Source organism: Opisthocomus hoazin, chromosome W (assembly GCF_030867145.1).
Source record: "Opisthocomus hoazin isolate bOpiHoa1 chromosome W, bOpiHoa1.hap1, whole genome shotgun sequence".
Taxonomy (NCBI): Eukaryota; Metazoa; Chordata; class Aves; order Opisthocomiformes; family Opisthocomidae; genus Opisthocomus; species Opisthocomus hoazin.
Window position 1 is genome coordinate 26,646,455 of NC_134453.1, and position 18,233 is coordinate 26,664,687.

Below are 18,233 nucleotides of genomic sequence, written 5' to 3' on the forward strand. Positions count from 1 at the left end.
GTAAATCCCTGGAGGGAAGAGGGACCCAAGAAAGCTGGTTAATATTCAAGGATCACCTCCTCCAAGCCCAGCAGTGACACACCCCAGTAAAGAGGAAGACAGGCAAAAACACCAAGAGGACTGCATGGATGAACAAGGAGCTCCTGGGCAAACTCAAGGACAAAAAGGAAACCTACAGAGGGTAGAAGCAAGGGCAGGCAGCCTGGGAGGAATACAGAGAAATTGTCCGAGCAGCCACGGATCAGGTTAGGAAAGCTAAAGCCCCAATATAATTAAATCTGGCCAGGGACATCAAGGGCAACAAGAAAAGCTTCTATAGGTACATCGGTGATAAAAGGGAAATGTGAGCCCTCTCCGGAAGGAAACAGGAGACCTGATCACCCGGGATATGGAGAAGGCTGAGGTACTCAAAGACCTTTTTGCCTCAGTCTTCACCGGCAAGTGCTCCAGCCACACTGCCCAAGTCGCAGGAGGCAAAGGCAGGGACTGGGAGAATGAAGAATTGCCCACTGTAGGAGATCAGGTTCAAGACCATCTAAGGAATCTGAAGGTGCACAAATCCATGGGACCTGATGAGGTGCATCTGCGGGTCCTAAGGGAACTGGTGGATGAAGTTGCCAAACCACTCTCCATCATATTTGAGAAGTCGTGGCAGTCTGGTGAAGTTCCCACTGACTGGAAAAGGGAAAACATAACCTGCATTTTTAAAAAGGGTAAAAGGAAGACCTGGGGAACTACAGGCCAGTCAGTCTTACCTCTGTGCCCAGCAAGTTCATAGACCAGATCCTCCTGGAAACTATGGCACATGGAAAACAGAGAGGTGATTGGTGAGAGCCAACATGGCTTCACTAAGGGCAAATTGTGCCTGACAAATCGTGTGGCCTTCTACGAAGGGGCAATAGAGTGACCGCATGGTTCTTTGTTGTCAGCCAGCACTAAACCACATTGTCAAGGGATGCCATCCTACTAAAAAGTCTGTCCTCATCTTTCTTATAAGCCCTCTTTAAGTATTGAAAGGCTGCAATAAGGTCTCCCTGCAGCCTTCTCCAGGCTGAATGATCTCAGTTGTCTTAACCTTTTCCTCATAGGAAAGATGTTCCAACCTTCTGATCATTTTTTCTGGCTCTCCTCTGGACCCGCTCCAACAGGTCTATGTCTTTCTTGTACTGAGGACTCCAGAGCTGGACGCAGTACTCCAGGTGGGGTCTCACGAGAGTGGAGTAGAGTGGCAGAATCACCTCCCTCAACCTGCTGGCCATGCTTCTTTTGATGCAGCCCAGGATACGATTGGCTTTCTGGGCTGCAAGCGCAGAGGATCTTGCACTTGGCCTTGTTGAACCTCATGAGGTTCACATGGGCCCACTTCTTAAGGTTGTCCAGGTCCCTCTGAATGGCATCCCTTTCCCTTATGCCAACAATAAAATGTCAACTGGCTTAATGGGCAGGTCATCTACCACTTCCAGTAAACCTTCTAATTCAATTTGTTGTCTAGAGACCCGCACTCTTGTTCAGGGGTCACCACAGGAAACTGAAAATTCTACCTGAATTGAATTTCTATTACTTAATTACGCTATTCTGGAAGGTGCATAGTTCTAAGTAAATATGTGGACTTCTGCACACAGCATTCACATAAATCACCTCAAGCATATATGAGGAATGACTTAAAAATGTCATCTTCTACAAGTGCAAATGTGGGTGTTAGAAGAGTATTACCAACTGACCAGGTTGCTCAAAATGAGCAATATTACAATGGAAATGTTTAAGTGTTTTGTTCACTAAGCTGTATGGCTCTTTTTCTGAAGGTGATGTAATTCTTTCTGTTGCTTCCATGTAGGGATTTGCATATCATACCTTTAAGGCTGCAATGTAGAAAGATGTTTCTTCTCTCTCCTGTGAAGTTCAAACAATAGAGACACATAATATAGTCTCCTTCCTTCTTTTGTGTCGATTGGGTCCCCTGTGACATTTTAAGTCAGACATTTTATACTTGTTGTGTGTAAATTTAAGCCATTTTCAAATTAACTCAAAACCTAAAGGTAAATATAAAAAAATATAATATGTTTACAAACTTTTAAGAACCTTCATATCCAGGGCTGTGTATGAATGGTTGTAGGACACATGCCTGACTTCAGCTGAGACCGGGCAGACACAGAACTGAGCCCAGGCTGTCTACTGGTTATCAGCAATATCAACCTCAAATGTGATTACACTATAACTGTGTATTTTTCTAAAACCAGCAGATAGTTCTGATGCATAGTTCTAACTGCCCTCCTTTTTCCAGCTTTAATAATTGGCTACTTTTAAACAAAATTAAAATATTACTTCATGGTTTAAAAAAAGTAGAGTCCTGGTATGCTTCTGCTTAGCTTGGTGAATGCACATTCCCCTTGTAATTCAAGAACAGTGAGGAAAAATGTATTTTGAATGCTTGGATGCCAAAAGGGAAACTTTTATTTTGCCAGTTTTCAATTAGGTTGAATTTGGATGGCTGAATAGCTAAGTCCCCACTTGGAAACCCACCGGTATTGTCAGAGATCAAAAACAACGTTAAACACAGCAGCATCCATTAGAAATTTTGTAGCTGCTGTATAAAGGACCTTACAAGAACAACTGGAACATGGCATAGGGTCTCCTCCTGGTGCCTTGTCCTCTGCTGCCCTTTTGTTGTATTCCTCCTGAGTGAGCAGAGGGATTGCTCCTGGGGTCTCCTGTGCAGTGTGTTTCCCCACTGACATGGGAGAGGGACACATTCTCCAGCTTTTTTACCTCCTCCCTCCCACTGGAACCAATAAGAGAATTATGATGCAGAAAGCCCTGGTGAGTGGGTGTCCCAATCCAACGTCGGGGAGGTTTCGATATGATACCAAGGATGAGATTAAGACGCAAACAGTGTCAGATGCCATGCAACCTTGCAAACTTTATTTCGGTGAACTGGGAACTGGAGGTTGGGCGGGGAGGCAGCAGTAGGAGGACAAGAGGAGAAAAGAAGAAAGGGAGAGAGAAAAAAAGAAAGGAGTTTGGATGGGGACATGGGCTACTTTCCTAATATCTTTGGTCAATTAGAGGACCACTTCTCCCACATCGTCTATCTCCAAGCAACAGTTAGAAATATTTAGCTTCCTGCACACCTCCCCCTCTTCAGCTAACAGGTAATCCAGGACTATGCGATGTTGAAGGATTGCCGTGCGCATCTGTCGAGACTGCTGAGTTAAAAGGTCTATGGCATTGACAGTTTTATTAGTGATGATTTCTAGAGACGCTTGCAATCGAACTATCCAATTTAAATTGTAAATTGGTTCCGTTGTTCCCGATATTGGTTCACTGGAGTTCCAGGTGGCGGGTCTGTAATGTTGAATTATTCACTCAGGAGGCCACTCATCGTCTCCCCATTTTTGCGTCCCACCCAGGTTAACCTCACTAGATCACGCCTTATGGGCAACCCTTCTATTCACCATGAGGGTTTTGGTTTTTATGACAATGGGACATTCTTCAATGACAATAACCTGTTAGAGAGGCATGGGACTCACCTGCCTAGAAAAGGCAAAGGGATCTTTGGCAACAGACTAGCCAAGCTGGTGTGGAGGTCTTTAAACTGAAGGACTCGGGGGGTGGGGGGCAAAGTCACAATGCTCAAGCCATCCCATCTGGCTGGGGATTAAGAGTGGCTAATCAGAGCAGGGACAAATATTCCTCAGCTGTGTCCCAAGCTGAGAAGCAAAAGACCAACAACTTTAAGGGTGGACGTGAACATGACAGATCCTCTTGCACCCCTCCAGGGAAACCAGCATGCTTGAGTTCCTCCCTGAAATGTCTGTACACCAATACGTGCAGCATGGGCAATAAGCAGGAAGAATTACAGATCTGTGTGCGGTCGCAGGGCCACAATCTCATTGCAATTACAGAGACATGGTGAGAGAGACCACATGACTGGTTGAGGATGTGAAGGTTGGGGGCAGCCTTGGCTGCAGTGACCATGAGATGGTGGAGTTCAGGATCCTGTGTGGAGGAAGCAGGGCGATAAGCAGGATCACAATCTTGGACCTCAGGAGAGCTAAATTTGGCCTCTTCAAGGAGCTACTTGGAGATATCCCGTGGGTCAGGGTTCTAGAAGGCAGGGGGGTCCAAGAGAGCTGGTCGCTGTTTAAACATCATTTCCTCCATGCTCAGGATCGGTGCATCCCCCTGAGCAAGAAATCTAGCAAAGGAGTCAGGAGACCTGCATGGATGAGCAAGGAGCATCTAGCGGAGCTCAGGTGGAAGAGAAAGGTCCATGGAATGTGGAAAGAGGGGCAGGCCACTTGGGAGGAATACAGGAATGTTGTCAGAGCATGCAGGGATGCAACGAGGAAGGCTAAGGTCCACCTGGAATTGAATCTGGCAAGGGATGTCAAGAACAACAAGAAAAGTTTCAACTACATCAGTGGCAAACGGAAGACTAGGGATATTGTGGGGCCGCTGCTGAATGAGGCGACTGCCCTGGTGACGGAGGATGCAGAGAAGGCAGAGCTACCGAATGCCTTCTTTGATTCAGTCTTTAGTGCCAAGGCAGGCCCTCAGGAATCCCAGGCCCCGGAGGCAAGAGAGGAAGCCTGCAGAAAGAAAATCCTTCCCCTGGTCGAGGAGGACTGTATGAGAGATCGCTTAAGCAAACTGGACACCCACAAATCCATGGGCCCCGATGGAATGGCCCACGAGTGCTGAGGGAGCTGGCGGATGTCATTGCTGAGCCACTCTCCATCATCTTTGAAAGGTCCTGGAGGACAGGAGAGGTGACCGAGGAAAGCCAATGTCACTCCCATCTTCAAAAAGGGTAAGGAAGAGGACCCAGGGAACTACAGGCCGGTCAGCCTCACCACCATCCCTGGAAATGTGATGGAACAGCTCCTTCTGGATATCATCTCTAAGCAAGTGGAGGGCAAGAAGGTTATCAGGAGTAGTAAGCACGGATTCACCAAGGGAAAATCATGCTTGACCAATCTGATAGACTTCTCTGATGGCATGACCATCTGGAGTACTGCGTCCAGTTCTGGGCTCCCCAGTTCAAGAAAGAGGAGGAACTACCGGAGAGAGTCCAGCGGAGGGCCACGAGGATGATGATGTGAATGGAGCATCTCTCCTACAAGGAAAGGCTGAGGGAGCTGGGCTTGTTTAGCCTGAAGAAGAGAAGGCTGCGAGGGGACCTTATAAATGTTTATAAATATCTTAAGGGTGGGTGTCAGGAGGATGGGGCCAGGCTCGTTTCAGTGGTGCCCAGTGACAGGACAAGGGGCAACGGGCAGAAACTGAAGCACAGGAAGTTCCATCTGAACATGAGGAAGAACTTCTTCCCTCTGAGGGTGATGGAGCCCTGGAACAGGTTGCCTAGAGAGGCTGTTGATTCTCCTTCTCTGGAGATATTCAAGACCCACCTGGACAAGGTCCTGTGCAGCCTGCACCTTATAAAATCCCCAATTGCGCCTGATTTCATTAAGCCACATCCATATGCGGACATCTCTATCAGATAACGTACGGACGAGTGTCCATTTGCACTTGCTCTCCCCAACAGTGATCCCTCCCTTCTGAGTACGATTTAAACAATGTTGCCCGACAGTTGGAAATTGAATTGGCCACTTTCCACTATCGCCCCAAGTGTCATTCGTGGTCTCACTATAATTGCTCACAATCTGGGCTGGGGTAAGGGGTGTGGATGTCATTGGCCAACTCAATAACCCCAGGGGTCCTCCGTAAACCCAACAGTGACTCAGATTAAAGGTTCGACTTACAGCTTTGGCTAATAACACAAATTCATTGTGCTTAAAGGGATCATATGGGTCAGGGGAAGGTGAGGGAACTGGTCTTCCGTCGCTTTCATAGATACATCCCCAAACTAGTATGATCAAAACTAACGTGCATTCTGATTAAGATGCAATCTGTGTCCATTTTACTTCCTCTGGGGGGGTGTATCCAGGTCGGTTGCTCCTTCCTGAAAAATAAGAACAGAAACAAACTCGCTTCTCGGGTCAGAAGGAAGGAAAAATCCGCTTAGTGTGAATTTTTACGAGCCTCTCTTGCCTTCCAAGTGTATTTGTTCACCGGGGTGTCCAGTACTAATGGTACTGCTCCCACAGTGGGGAGTTCAACCAGGACAGGTTGCCCAGGGAAATGGGATGGGTTGCCAGAGTGACCAGGGCTGTGGGAGGTTGGCATAACTGTCGGTGCTTGGGGGCAAAACGCTGTAGTCTTTGGGCATCCATTTGTTCCCCAGCGGCTATTGACGTTGGTCATTGTGTCCCCCACCTGCTTGGCCCATCCTGGTTTGTGTGGTTTCATGAAGCGCTTTAGTAAACCTTTTGTTCTCTCCATGATCCCATTTGCTTGCGGGTAGTATGGGGTGTGGAACACCTAATGAAATTCCCTCCTGGGCCACCCGTTCTTGAACCATTTTAGCTGTAAAGTGCAAACCATTGTCAGATTGAATCGACTGTGGTTTGGGGAAGGTCCCAAACCATCCTTTCAGGGCCTTCACGGTGTTCTCCCCTGTCGCCTTGGTGCATGCTTTAGTGTGGGAACATTCTCTATCAACGAAGGTCATGATGTCCTTGAGAGTTTCTGAACAAGAGAAAAATAAGGACATTATCAGTTGCAACAGAGGACTTTGGCAGAACGCCCAGAACAAACAAAGGAGAAATCATGCACAGTTAAGCTAGCCAATTGAATGTTTAGAATAGGCGCGTGAACAATGTATGTTAACCAATAAGCATTGGGTTGGAGCGCGTGGACAGCTTTGTAAGGGTATAAAACGCAGCTTTTTGATAAACAAAGGGTCTTCGATTTGAATATCGGAGTCCGTGCTGTCAGCCTCCTCACTTTAGCCTGTGCTAGTCTGGATACTATTTTGACACCCACCAATGCATAATACTTTCCCTCTGATTTTCGAAACTGACCGATGTAATCAACCTGCCAGACCTCCCACAAACCCTTTCCTTCTCTCAAGTGCAGGAGGTCGTTTTCCAGGGGGTGTCTGCCCAAATGGACACGACATTGTTCACAAAAGGATATACATGTTTTGCATTCCTCCCTGGTAACCGGCCACCCTCGAGCTTGTGCCTCACGAAATAAATCATTGATCCCTGAATGTTTCCGTTTTATATGCAGCCATTCTAATAAATGTTCCCAATTTTCAATTATTTGGGTGTTTTGTAGACGAGCTAATTGAGCTACTTCGTCTACTTCAGCGTTCCACTGGTTCACTGGGGTATCACTTTGTTGGTGGGATGCAACCCACGCCACCGCAAATTTCCCACATTCAGCAATTGCAAGAATATCTTGCCATTTTTCCTTCTGCCATATCTGTATCCTATTAACCTTCCATTCATTTTGTTCCCAGAATGGTAGCCACTCTGTGCAACCTTTAAATACTGCATAGGAGTCAGTATAAATGTATACAGGGGAAGTAGCTTGGGCCTCATGTTGGAATACACTCCACACCGTGATTAGTTCTCCCACTTGCGCACTGCCCTCCCCTTCAGTAATGATTTGTTCCTTAGTCCCCACTTGAAGTGCCACAGCTCGATATTTCCAAATCTTTCCGTCTCTCTTTGACGAAGGGTCTGTAAACCATACATTTTGTACCTGTTCGGAAAACGGGGGAGTTATTTGTATCACGGGAGAAAGCTGGGGCGCATCCTTATCTAGGTCTGCCTCATTCTGTATGTTTAGCACTTTAGTAGCTCCTTCAGATATGGAGAAGATCTCGCAATAATGCTCTATTTGTGCATACCATTTCATTTTACGGAGGCTCTTTGGGCCACCCCGTCAGGAGGTGGGGTTCCCGTTGAAACTGCTTTCATCACTTTAAATGGGCCCCGAAGGATTATGGGTTACTGTCGGATAGTTCGTTCGGCCTCCCTCAAGGCTAGACTAACTACAAATAGGCCCTTTTCCCAGACTGTGTACCTTTTTTCAGCATCTTTGAAACTACGCGAATAGAACCCAATGGGCCTTGTCCTGGGTTTGGTCAGGATAGGGTTAATTTTCACTGGAATCCAGGAAGGGGCACAGCCGAGCGGGCTAACCCCACCTGGACAAACAGAGCAGGGTATTCCATACCATGTGCCGTCATGCAGGGTTCCGGTGGGGGGGGAGCGGGGTAGCGGGAACTCACTTGCGGCTCGGGAGCACGCGGCACCGGTCATGTCCAGGAGAGCAGCTCTGTGGGTTGTGCAGTTTGTGTTGTGTATTCTCCTTATGTCTGTCGTTGTTGTTACTGTGCCCTTTGTTTGCTGTTCTGTTAAACTGCCCTTATCCCGACCCACCAGTTTTCTGCCTGTTTGTTTCCATTCTCCTCCGCACCCCGGTGGGGGGAGGGGCGGCCGCGTGGCGCTTTTGTTGCCAGCCGCAGCCAAATCATAACATTAAATTTGGTGCCCAAGTGTGGGGCGGGGATAACGACAGGGCTGAGCAGCGTGTGCTAAAACAGCTTTCTTAGATTTTGTTAAATTTTGTTATACTCATTTATTGTGTTAGTTAAATAGTCGCTGGTAAAAAATGTTTCTGACTTTGATCAGACGGCTGTGGTATTTGAATCCTTATTTGCAGTATGTGTTCACTGCCGTGCTGTTCATCATAGCTGGAAAAAAGATCAGGATGATAATTTTGCTGTACTGTATGATATTGACTTATGACATAACATCACTGTGCATGAAATTAGGCTTGTATTTGCTTGCGGCACTGTGGTCATTTCCATACCTCGGATCCTATGTCTTGTAATTTGTTAATAATCAAACCCAATCTGTGGGGAAAAATGGAGGGGATACCTTCCCCCACTCTTTCACCCCCCCTCTCTCTTTCAGGCTAGTCCTAACCGCTTTTGAGAATTTCGAGTACCCGTGGGATGCTCAGGCCAGCATGTTTCTGTTGCTGTGCCTCCTGAATGGGTTTCAGGTTTTGTTTAGGGTTAAACAAGTAGTTAACAACATTGTGCGGAGACCTGCCCCGGGGCTGGATAGCTCTGAGTGGCTGGGTGTGTGGGACAGCATGGGCAGGTGTCTAGGGCAGTGAGGACCCCCGGTGTCTTTGAAACTCACCCCTGAACAAGTAAAGAATCCGGACAAACTAGTAAAATATCTGCAAAAAGTGTGCTGCCACCCTGGGAACTCCAGAGAGACACAGATCACCACAATGTGCTGGGGTCTGGCCCACGCCTACTGAGCCCTGTTCAACCTGATTCAGTGCCCTAAAGGGGAAAGGGGGGGAAATGAAGCGGCATGCACTGTGACTGGCGCTGCCCCCCCAGCCGGCCCTGCAGCGCCTCCAGCCCAGCAGGCAGTCACAGCCCCCCCCGAACGGCACCACCGCTGCCGCTGCCACAGCCGCAGGGGCGGCCCCGGTTGCCCCGGTAGGCACGGCAGCGGCTCCAGCTCCAGTTCCAGCTGCAGGCACCGCAGCTGAGCCCAATGACCAACCTGTGCCAGTAGCAGTCGCCCCTGTAAAACTAAAGAAAGACGCAAAGAGAGCAGATCGCTCCGGGAGGGATGACAATGAGCCAGGGTCATCGCGGGAGACAGAGATCATCACCCGGTCCCTGTCCCTGAGTGAGCTGCGAGACATGCGGAAAGATTTCAGCCGCCACCCAGGCGAGCACATTGTCACCTGGCTGCTGCGGTGCTGGGATAATGAGACCAGCAGCTTGGAATTACAAAGCAAGGAAGCCAAGCAGCTGGGATCCCTGGCCAGGGAAGGGGGCATTGACAAGGCCATTGGGAAGAAGGAACAAGTCCTCAGCCTCTGGAGGAGACTTCTGTCAGGCGTGAGGGAGAGGTACCCATTCAGTGAGGAATTTGTATGCTGTCCAGGCAAGTGGACCAATATGGAAAGGGGTATTCAGTACTTGAGGGAATTAGCTGTGCGGGAGCTGGTTTACTATGAACCAGACGATGAGCAGGTACCCACAGACCCAGATGAAGCCCAGTGCACACGACACATGTGGAGGAAGTTTGTGCGGAGCGCACCATCCTCGTATGCAAACTCACTGGCAGTAGTAGACTGGAAAGGTGCAGAGGCACCAACAGTGGGTGAGGTGGCTGTCCGACTCGGGCAATATGAGGAAAGTCTCTCTTCCTCCCTCGTTTCAGCTGTGGAGAAACTGTCCCAGAAGGTCCAGCGACTCGAACAGAGTATTTCCTACTCCTCACCTGTATGGGCCTGCATCTCAGATATTAAGGGCAAGCGTTCCTCTGCTCAGGAGAGAGAATACAGAGGCTACACACCACGGGGCACCCTGTGGTTTTACCTGCGTGACCATGGAGAGGACATGAGGAAGTGGGATGGAAAACCTACGTCAACCCTAGAGGCACGAGTGCGTGAGTTGCGAGGTAAAACAATCACCAAAGGGGATTCTGATAGGAAAAATGCCACTCCAGTTTCCAGCAGCCAGCTCTCCAGACCAGGTAGACAGTTTGATCTAGATTCCGATCCTCTGGAAGGGACCACCAAGTCATTTTTACAGCAGGTGAGCAGCAAATTCTCTGACCAGGATTAGAGGGGCCCTGCCTCCAGCCAGGTGGAGGAAAGGGACAACCGTGTTTATTGGACGGTGTGGATTTGGTGGCCTGGCACGTCAGATCCATAAGAGTATAAAGCTCTAGTGGACACTGGGGCACAGTGTACTTTAATGCCATCAGATTTCAAAGGGTCAGAGTCCATTTGTATTTCGGGAGTGACAGGGGGGTCCCAAGAGCTGAGTGTACTGGAGGCTGAAGTGAGCCTCACTGGGCAGGAGTGGCAGAAGCACCCCATTGTAACTGGCCCCGAGGCTCCGTGCATCCTTGGTATAGACTACCTGAGGAGAGGGTATTTCAAGGACCCAAAGGGGTATCGGTGGGCTTTTGGCATAGCTGCTTTGGAGGCAGAAGAAATTAAACAGCTGTCCATTTTGCCTGGTCTTTCTGAGGATCCTTCTGTTGTGGGGTTGCTGAGGGTTGAAGAACAACAGGTGCCAATCGCGACCACAACGTTGCACCGGCGACAATATCGTATGAACCGAGACTCCCTTCTCTCAATGCATCAGCTGATCCGCCAGCTGGAGAGTCAAGGAGTGATCAGCAAAACTCGCTCACCCTTTAATAGTCCCATATGGCCAGTGAGAAAATCTACTGGAGAGTGGAGACTGACAATAGACTACCGTGGGCCTGAATGAAGTCACACCACCGCTGAGTGCTGCAGTGCCAGACATGCTAGAACTTCAATATCAGCTGGAGTCAAAGGCAACCAAGTGGTATGCTACAACTGACATGGCTAATGCATTCTTCTCCATCCCTTTGGCAGCAGAGTGCAGGCCACAGTTTGCTTTCACCTGGAGGGGCATCCAGTACACCTGGAATCGACTGCCCCAGGGGTGGAAACACAGTCCCACCATTTGCCATGGGCTGATCCAGACTGCACAGGAAAAAGGTGAAGCTCCAGAACATCTGCAGTACATCCATGACATCATTGTATGGGGTGACACAGCAGAGGAAGTTTTTGAGAAAGGGGAGAAAATAGTTCAGATCCTCCTGAAAGCCGGTTTCGCCATTAAGCGAAGTCAAGTCAAGGGACCTGCACAAGAGATCCAGTTTTTGGGAATAAAATGGCAGGATGGACGCCGACAAATCCCAATGGATGTCATCAACAAAATAGCAGCTATGTCTCCACCAACCAGCAAAAAGGCAGCACAGGCCTTCCTGGGTGTTATGGGTTTTTGGAGGATGCACATCCCAAATTACAGCCAGATTGTGAGTCCTCTGTACCATGTGACCCGGAAGAAGAATGATTTTGAATGGGGCCCTGAGCAACGACAGGCATTTGAACAAATTAAATGGGAGATAGTTCATGCCGTAGCCCTTGGTCCAGTCCGGTCAGGGCAAGATGTTAAAAACATGCTCTACACCGCAGCCGGGGAGAATGGCCCAACCTGGAGTCTCTGGCAGAAAGCACCAGGGGAGACTCGAGGTCGACCCCTGGGGTTCTGGAGTCGGGGATACAAAGGATCCGAGGCCCACTATACTCCCACTGAAAAAGAGATTCTGGCAGCATATGAAGGCGTTCGAGCTGCTTCAGAAGTGGTCGGCACTGAAGCACAGCTCCTCCTAGCACCACGATTGCCAGTCCTGGGCTGGATGTTCAAAGAGAGGGTCCCCCCTAAGCATCATGCCACCAATGCTACATGGAGTAAGTGGGTCACGCTGATCACACAGCGGGCCCGAATGGGAAACCCCAGTCACGCAGGAATTCTGGAGGCAATCATGGACTGGCCAGAAGGCAAAGATTTTGGAGTATCACCAGAGGAGGAGGTGACACGTGCTGAAGAGGCCCCACTGTACACTGTATAACCAGCTGCCAGAAGATAAGAAACAGTATGCCCTGTTCAAGGATGGGTCCTGTCGCATTGTGGGGAAGCAGCGGAGGTGGAAGGCTGCTGTATGGAGCCCTACACGACAAGTCGCAGAAACTGCCGAGGGAGAAGGTGAGTCCAGCCAGTTTGCAGAGGTGAAAGCCATCCAGCTGGCTTTAGACATTGCTGATCGAGAGAAGTGGCCAGGGCTCTATCTTTACACCTACTCCTGGATGGTGGCCAATGCCTTGTGGGGGTGGCTGCAGCAATGGAAGAAGAACAACTGGCAGCACAGAGGCAAACCTGTCTGGGCTGCCCCATTGTGGCAAGATATTGCTGCCCGTCTGGAGCAGCTGGTTGTAAAAGTGCATCATGTGGACACCCACGTCCCTAAGAGTCGGGCCACTGAGGAACATCAAAACAGCCACCAGGTGGATCAGGCTGCCAAGACTGAAGTATCACAGGTGGATCTGGACTGGCAACATAAGGGTGAACTCTTTATAGCTGGGTGGGCCCATGACACCTCGGGCCACTAAGGAAGAGACGCGAAATACCGATGGGCTCGTGACCGAGGGGTGGACTTGACCATGGATACCACTGCACAGGTTATCCATGAATGTGAAACATGCGCTGCAATCAAGCAAGCCAAGCGGGTAAAGCCTCAGTGGTATGGAGGACGATGGCTGAAATATAAATATGGGAAGGCTTGGCAGATTGACTACATCACACTGCCACAAACCCGCCAAGGAAAGCGCTATGTGCTCACAGTGGTGGAGGCCACCACCGGATGGCTGGAAACCTACCCTGTGCTCCATGCCACCGCCCGGAATACCATCCTGGGCCTTGAAAAACAAGTCCTATGGAGATATGGCACCCCAGATTTGAGTCGGACAACGGGACTCATTTTCACAACAGCCTCATAGACACCTGGGCCAAAGAACACGATATTGAGTGGGTGTATCACATCCCCTACCATGCACCAGCCTCTGGAAAGATCGAACGGTACAATAGCCTGCTAAAAACCACTTTGAGAGCAATGGGGGGTGGGACTTTCAAATGTTGGGATACTCATTTAGCAAAGGCCATCTGGTTGGTTAACACCAGAGGATCCACCAACCGGGCTGGTCCTGCCCAGTCAAAACCTCAGCGCCTCGTAGAAGGGGATAAAGTCCCCGTAGTGCACATGCGGAACGTGTTAGGGAAGACAGTTTGGGTTAATCCTGCCTCGGGCAAAGGCAAGCCCGTCCGCAGGATTGCTTTTGCTCAAGGACTTGGGTGTACCTGGTGGGTAATGCGGAAGGATGGGGAAGTCCGATGTGTACCTCATGGGGATTTGATTTTGGGTGAGAATAGTCCATAAATAAATTGTATGAAGTTAATTGCTAAATCACCCTGTCACTCTCTGTTATCACTGTTATAATTGTTATATGTTATACCAGTAGTATCATAGTAAGAATTGTCCAGATTAAAGAAGGATGGGCTTTTTCATGAAACCTAGCAGAGCACAGCGATGATGGGACTGGACCTGGTTTTCAACAACCGGCACCCAGCAACTTCATCAAGATCAACATCTCTTGCAGACTCTGGGCACGGGCCGCACCAGATACATCAGCCATGAGCTCCGGATGCAGCAAGTGACCGCCCAGCAGCACACATCACCTCTCCTGCCACGGAAGACCATTACAACAGATGGAGCCCAAAGTCATGGATTAAATGAACTCCATGGACACTTCAGAGTGATGATCCTTAGACTAAGGGAATGATATCTGGAGGCAGGAGAAGTGGTGGTGATCAAGTGGACAGTTGGGGACCTGGGCATGACGTAGATGGTATGGAATAAGGGGTGGATAATGTCCTGGGTTTGGCCAGGACAGGGTTAATTTTCAGGGGAATCCAGGAAGGGGCACAGCCAAGCGGGCTGACCCCACCTGGCCAAACAGAGCAGGGTATTCCATACCATGTGCCGTCATGCTGGGTTCTGGTGGGGGGGAGCTGGGCGGCGGGAACTCACTTGCAGCTTGGGAGCACGCGGTGCCGGTCTGGTCCAGGAGAGCAGCTCTGTTCTGTTGTGCGGTTTGTGTTGTGTTTTCTCCTTATCTGTATCGTTGTTGTTCCTGTTCCCTTTGTTTGCTGTTCTGTTAAACTGCCCTTATCCCAACCCACCAGTTTCTGCCTGTTTGTTTCCATTCTCCTCCACACCCTGGCGGGGGGGGGGATGGGCAGCCGCGTGGCGCTTTTGTTGCCGGCCGCAGCCAAACCATAACAGCCTTCACAAATGAATCGAGAGCCCAGTCCAGGCAAACCGCCATTCGACTCGAACTGGATCCATTGGATGGATAGGTCCCAGGGCTTCGTAGGCAATTTCCTCAAACACCGACAGTCGTAACGCATCAGCGTGGACCTGGTCCCCTCCCATTGGGCCTTTTTCCATAGTAAATCATACAAAGGTCTAGCGATAATTGAAAAATCAGGGATATGTTTTCTCCAGAACACAAGTAGTCCTAATGCATGTTGCAGATCTTTCTTTGATTCTGGCATTTTAATTAGATCGAGGGAGGATAGAGTATTGGGAGGGTTACAAGTCATTCCCCCCCTCCACCAGATTCCCAAAAATTTCACTTCACTGGAAGGGGCTTGTATCTTTTCGGGCGGAATCGTCAACCCTGTGCTTTCTAAATGGGTAATAATGTCCCGCTGCGTCTCTCCAACTTCCTCTGTCTGACTCCCTCCCACAAGCACATCGTCTATATATTGATAAATCTTCACCCCGGTTTGTATGGGGATTGTTTCTAATTCCTGCGCTAGAGCGTGGTGAGCTAATGTGGGAGAGTGTTTATAGCCCTGGGGAAGCCGTGTGAAAGTATACTGCTGTCCTTCCCAGGTGAAAGCAAAACGGGTTTGATCTTCAGGTTGAAGGGGAACCATAAAGAACATATCCTTAACATCAATAGTTGCCAAAATTGGGTGCTCCTGTTCCTGAATGGTGCTAATGAGCTCGGCAACATTAGGCACAGCAGCGGTTAATGGTCCCGTATTAGCATTTAAATGGCGATAATCGACGGTTAACCGCCACAACCGCCACTTTCCATTAGGTTTTCCTACTGGCCAGACCGGGGAATTGTAAGGTGAGTGGGTGGGAACTATAACTACTTGTTCCCGCAGTTCTGCCAGTACGGGTGCTATGCCTTCCCTGGCTCCTAACGGCAGCAGGTAGGGTTTCACATTCGTTAATTTAGAAGGGGGTAGGGGAGGTGCCGCTTGTAGTAGACGCACCTCCGCGCCGGGGGTTTTGGCCAATAGTCTAATTTGGGGGACACTGAAGGGCCATGAATTTCCCTGGGTATCATGCCACTGTTTAGCCTTTAAAACATCTATGCCTAAAAGATTCATTTGGAAAGGTCCCACAGCTACCATGTTGTCCACGGGACCTTCCTCTCCCGGTAACTATAATGTCACTGGAGTCATAGGCACTCTTTGGGTTTTCCCCAAGGCGTTTAAAACTATCAGGTGCCTGGACGGGACTGAAATTCCACATCGTCCCGCCTCGATCCGTCTTAGTGCAGTAATTTGTGCTCCAGTGTCAACCAAAAAGGTTACCGGTCTCCTCTTTGGCCCTACCGCCACCGCAATCAATAAATCTCCTTTGTTATTGCAGGTGAGTTGCCTTACAAACATCCACCCTCCACGTCCCCCCTCACCCTGGGGGAGCGGAGGATTTAGTTTCCCGATATCTTCTCCTCCCTATTTCATTCCTCCTCTAGATTCACCAAGGGTGGGGCACTAGGACCTGGCTCAAAAGTGATTTCTCGCCCTGACCACCTCTGCACAAGCTGTTCTAGCTTCTTGGTCGGGAGTCCATCCATTAGGTCCCGGGAATGCCCTTCTGAAGCCCTAACTGCCAGAGCCCCTGCCGAGTTAGGGGCTTTTTTTTTCTGGCCAGATCCGGGCTTCTCCCCGCGAAAAACGACTGTCCACTCCCTTGTTCTGCGGCTCACACACCTCTGGTTTCAACCCTTTGCTATGGCCAGTTAACAGGTCCGTATTTCCTCCCATAGTTAATCAGCTCTTGGGCTATCTCCCCCCACGTCCATACTTTCGTCCCTGGCTGCCGATGGTCGGGGGTCACCACCCACTCCAGGGCAGCTGCGGTTCTCTCCTCGCTGGGGGTTTTTTGAATTCTCCCCAGCAGCTGGATCCCTACAGGTTTCAGGGAATCGGGAAGTCCCCATATCAGCAGAGTCATTCTTTTTGGGTCTACTGGCAGCAGCATTGGGGAGCTCAGATTAGGCTTCAGTTCCCGGTCATACATCATCTGAAGGCAAGTAGCTTTCTGTACACTTTCCAATAACTGATCTGTCATGCCTGTTATGGCCAGGGGATCCCCCCTCTCCAATGAGTTCAACCCCCCTGCCCAATACTCTGAGTCAGTGACCACAGGGTTCAGCAATTGCCGGTGATTAAAAACACGCCTGGGCCCCAGTATCCTTCTGCTTCCCTTTCCGAGAACACGATCCCATCCCCCCTCAACAGGGACACCCTCCATACATTTTCGGTTTCCGATTCTCTCATAGTCCTCACAAAATCTTTTAGTAGCTTTTCCAATTCAGTTGCCGTGAAAGGGATTTCTTTAGTAATAACCTGGGGGCGGTTGTCACTGTCTTCTTCACATACGTATTCCATTTTAACCAATGGATACATGTGATGCTGTGAAAAGCCGTAGTTGAAGACTCAATAGTCAGAGGGCTATTAAGCAGGTATTCTTTATTGCGGTGCTGGGCACACGGGGGATCTCTCCTCCAAACGTGCGTGCCAAACACCCTGTCATTTCAGGTTAAATACAATCACAATATACATATTCATTGTCCTTCATTCCAAGGTTCCGGGAAAAGTATTTTTCAGTTTCTATTTGTTGCCTAATCTTGTTCCTTTTCCAGTCACCGTATGTCTCAACTGAATCCTGACAACACCAAAGGAAACATTTGAGATATGCAAACAAGTATTCCTAAAACCATCAGGGTGATTAATCCCATCAATAATTGTTTCAGCCATTCTAAATTAGGGAGCCAAGAGGTTACTTTATCCCATAAATCTCGAAAACCCAAGAAAGTATCATCCAAAGATACTTCATGGAACACTCTTGTTTTCTCCCAGAGTGTGTTCAAATCTGCTTCTATCTGTCTGTCTGTATTGATATATGCACAGCAACTGGTATTAATGATCATACATACTCCCTCTTCTTTGGCGGTCAATAAATCTAATGCCATTCGGTTCTGTAGTACAACTTTACTAAGGCATGATACTTCTGCCTGTAAATTTTCCATAGTATGTATTGTTAGATTTTCCATCTTCTCTAAAACTGTGGAAATGTTTACTATGGCTTTCTCTAGTTCGCTTACTCCTAGCTACAGTAAGAACCATCTGACAAAGCTATGAAATTTTGTTCCCCTACTTACAAGTGGGTTGTCTTCCTGTTTGGCTCGTTTCCATGATGTTCTCAATATGCCTTTAGGTATTTGAGACTGATTGTATATTCGGTCCTGGCTGACTAGGTGACCTATGGTACACATTGCCTTCCAACCCGCAGGGAGTCAATTTCTGCTAATGCCATCACTGCATAGCCACCAATACCCGTCGGGTAATTTACAGGGCCCGTCAGTGGCTGTGAGATTAGCTCCATAAAATGTTCCGCGGTTTACCCAGCCGACTGATACATTCCTAGAATAATCCCAGTTCGAGGGGCTATAGGTTTCTAATTGGGTTCTGTTACAAAAATCAATATATACCACACCTGTCCCTTTCAAATCCCAAGTTCCCACTTCTTCTGTAGTTTTGTTAATCCAGTAATCATTCCACCTGTCCCTGCAAGTACAATTTTTGTGTGTAT

General features: G+C 48.9%; 1 pseudogene; it reads right to left on the reverse strand.

The window, feature by feature from the left end:
* Nucleotides 1-16,095: 16,095 nt before the first annotated feature.
* Nucleotides 16,096-17,670, reverse strand: LOC142365474 (uncharacterized; annotated as a pseudogene).
* Between the last annotated feature and the right edge of the window lie 563 nt (nucleotides 17,671-18,233).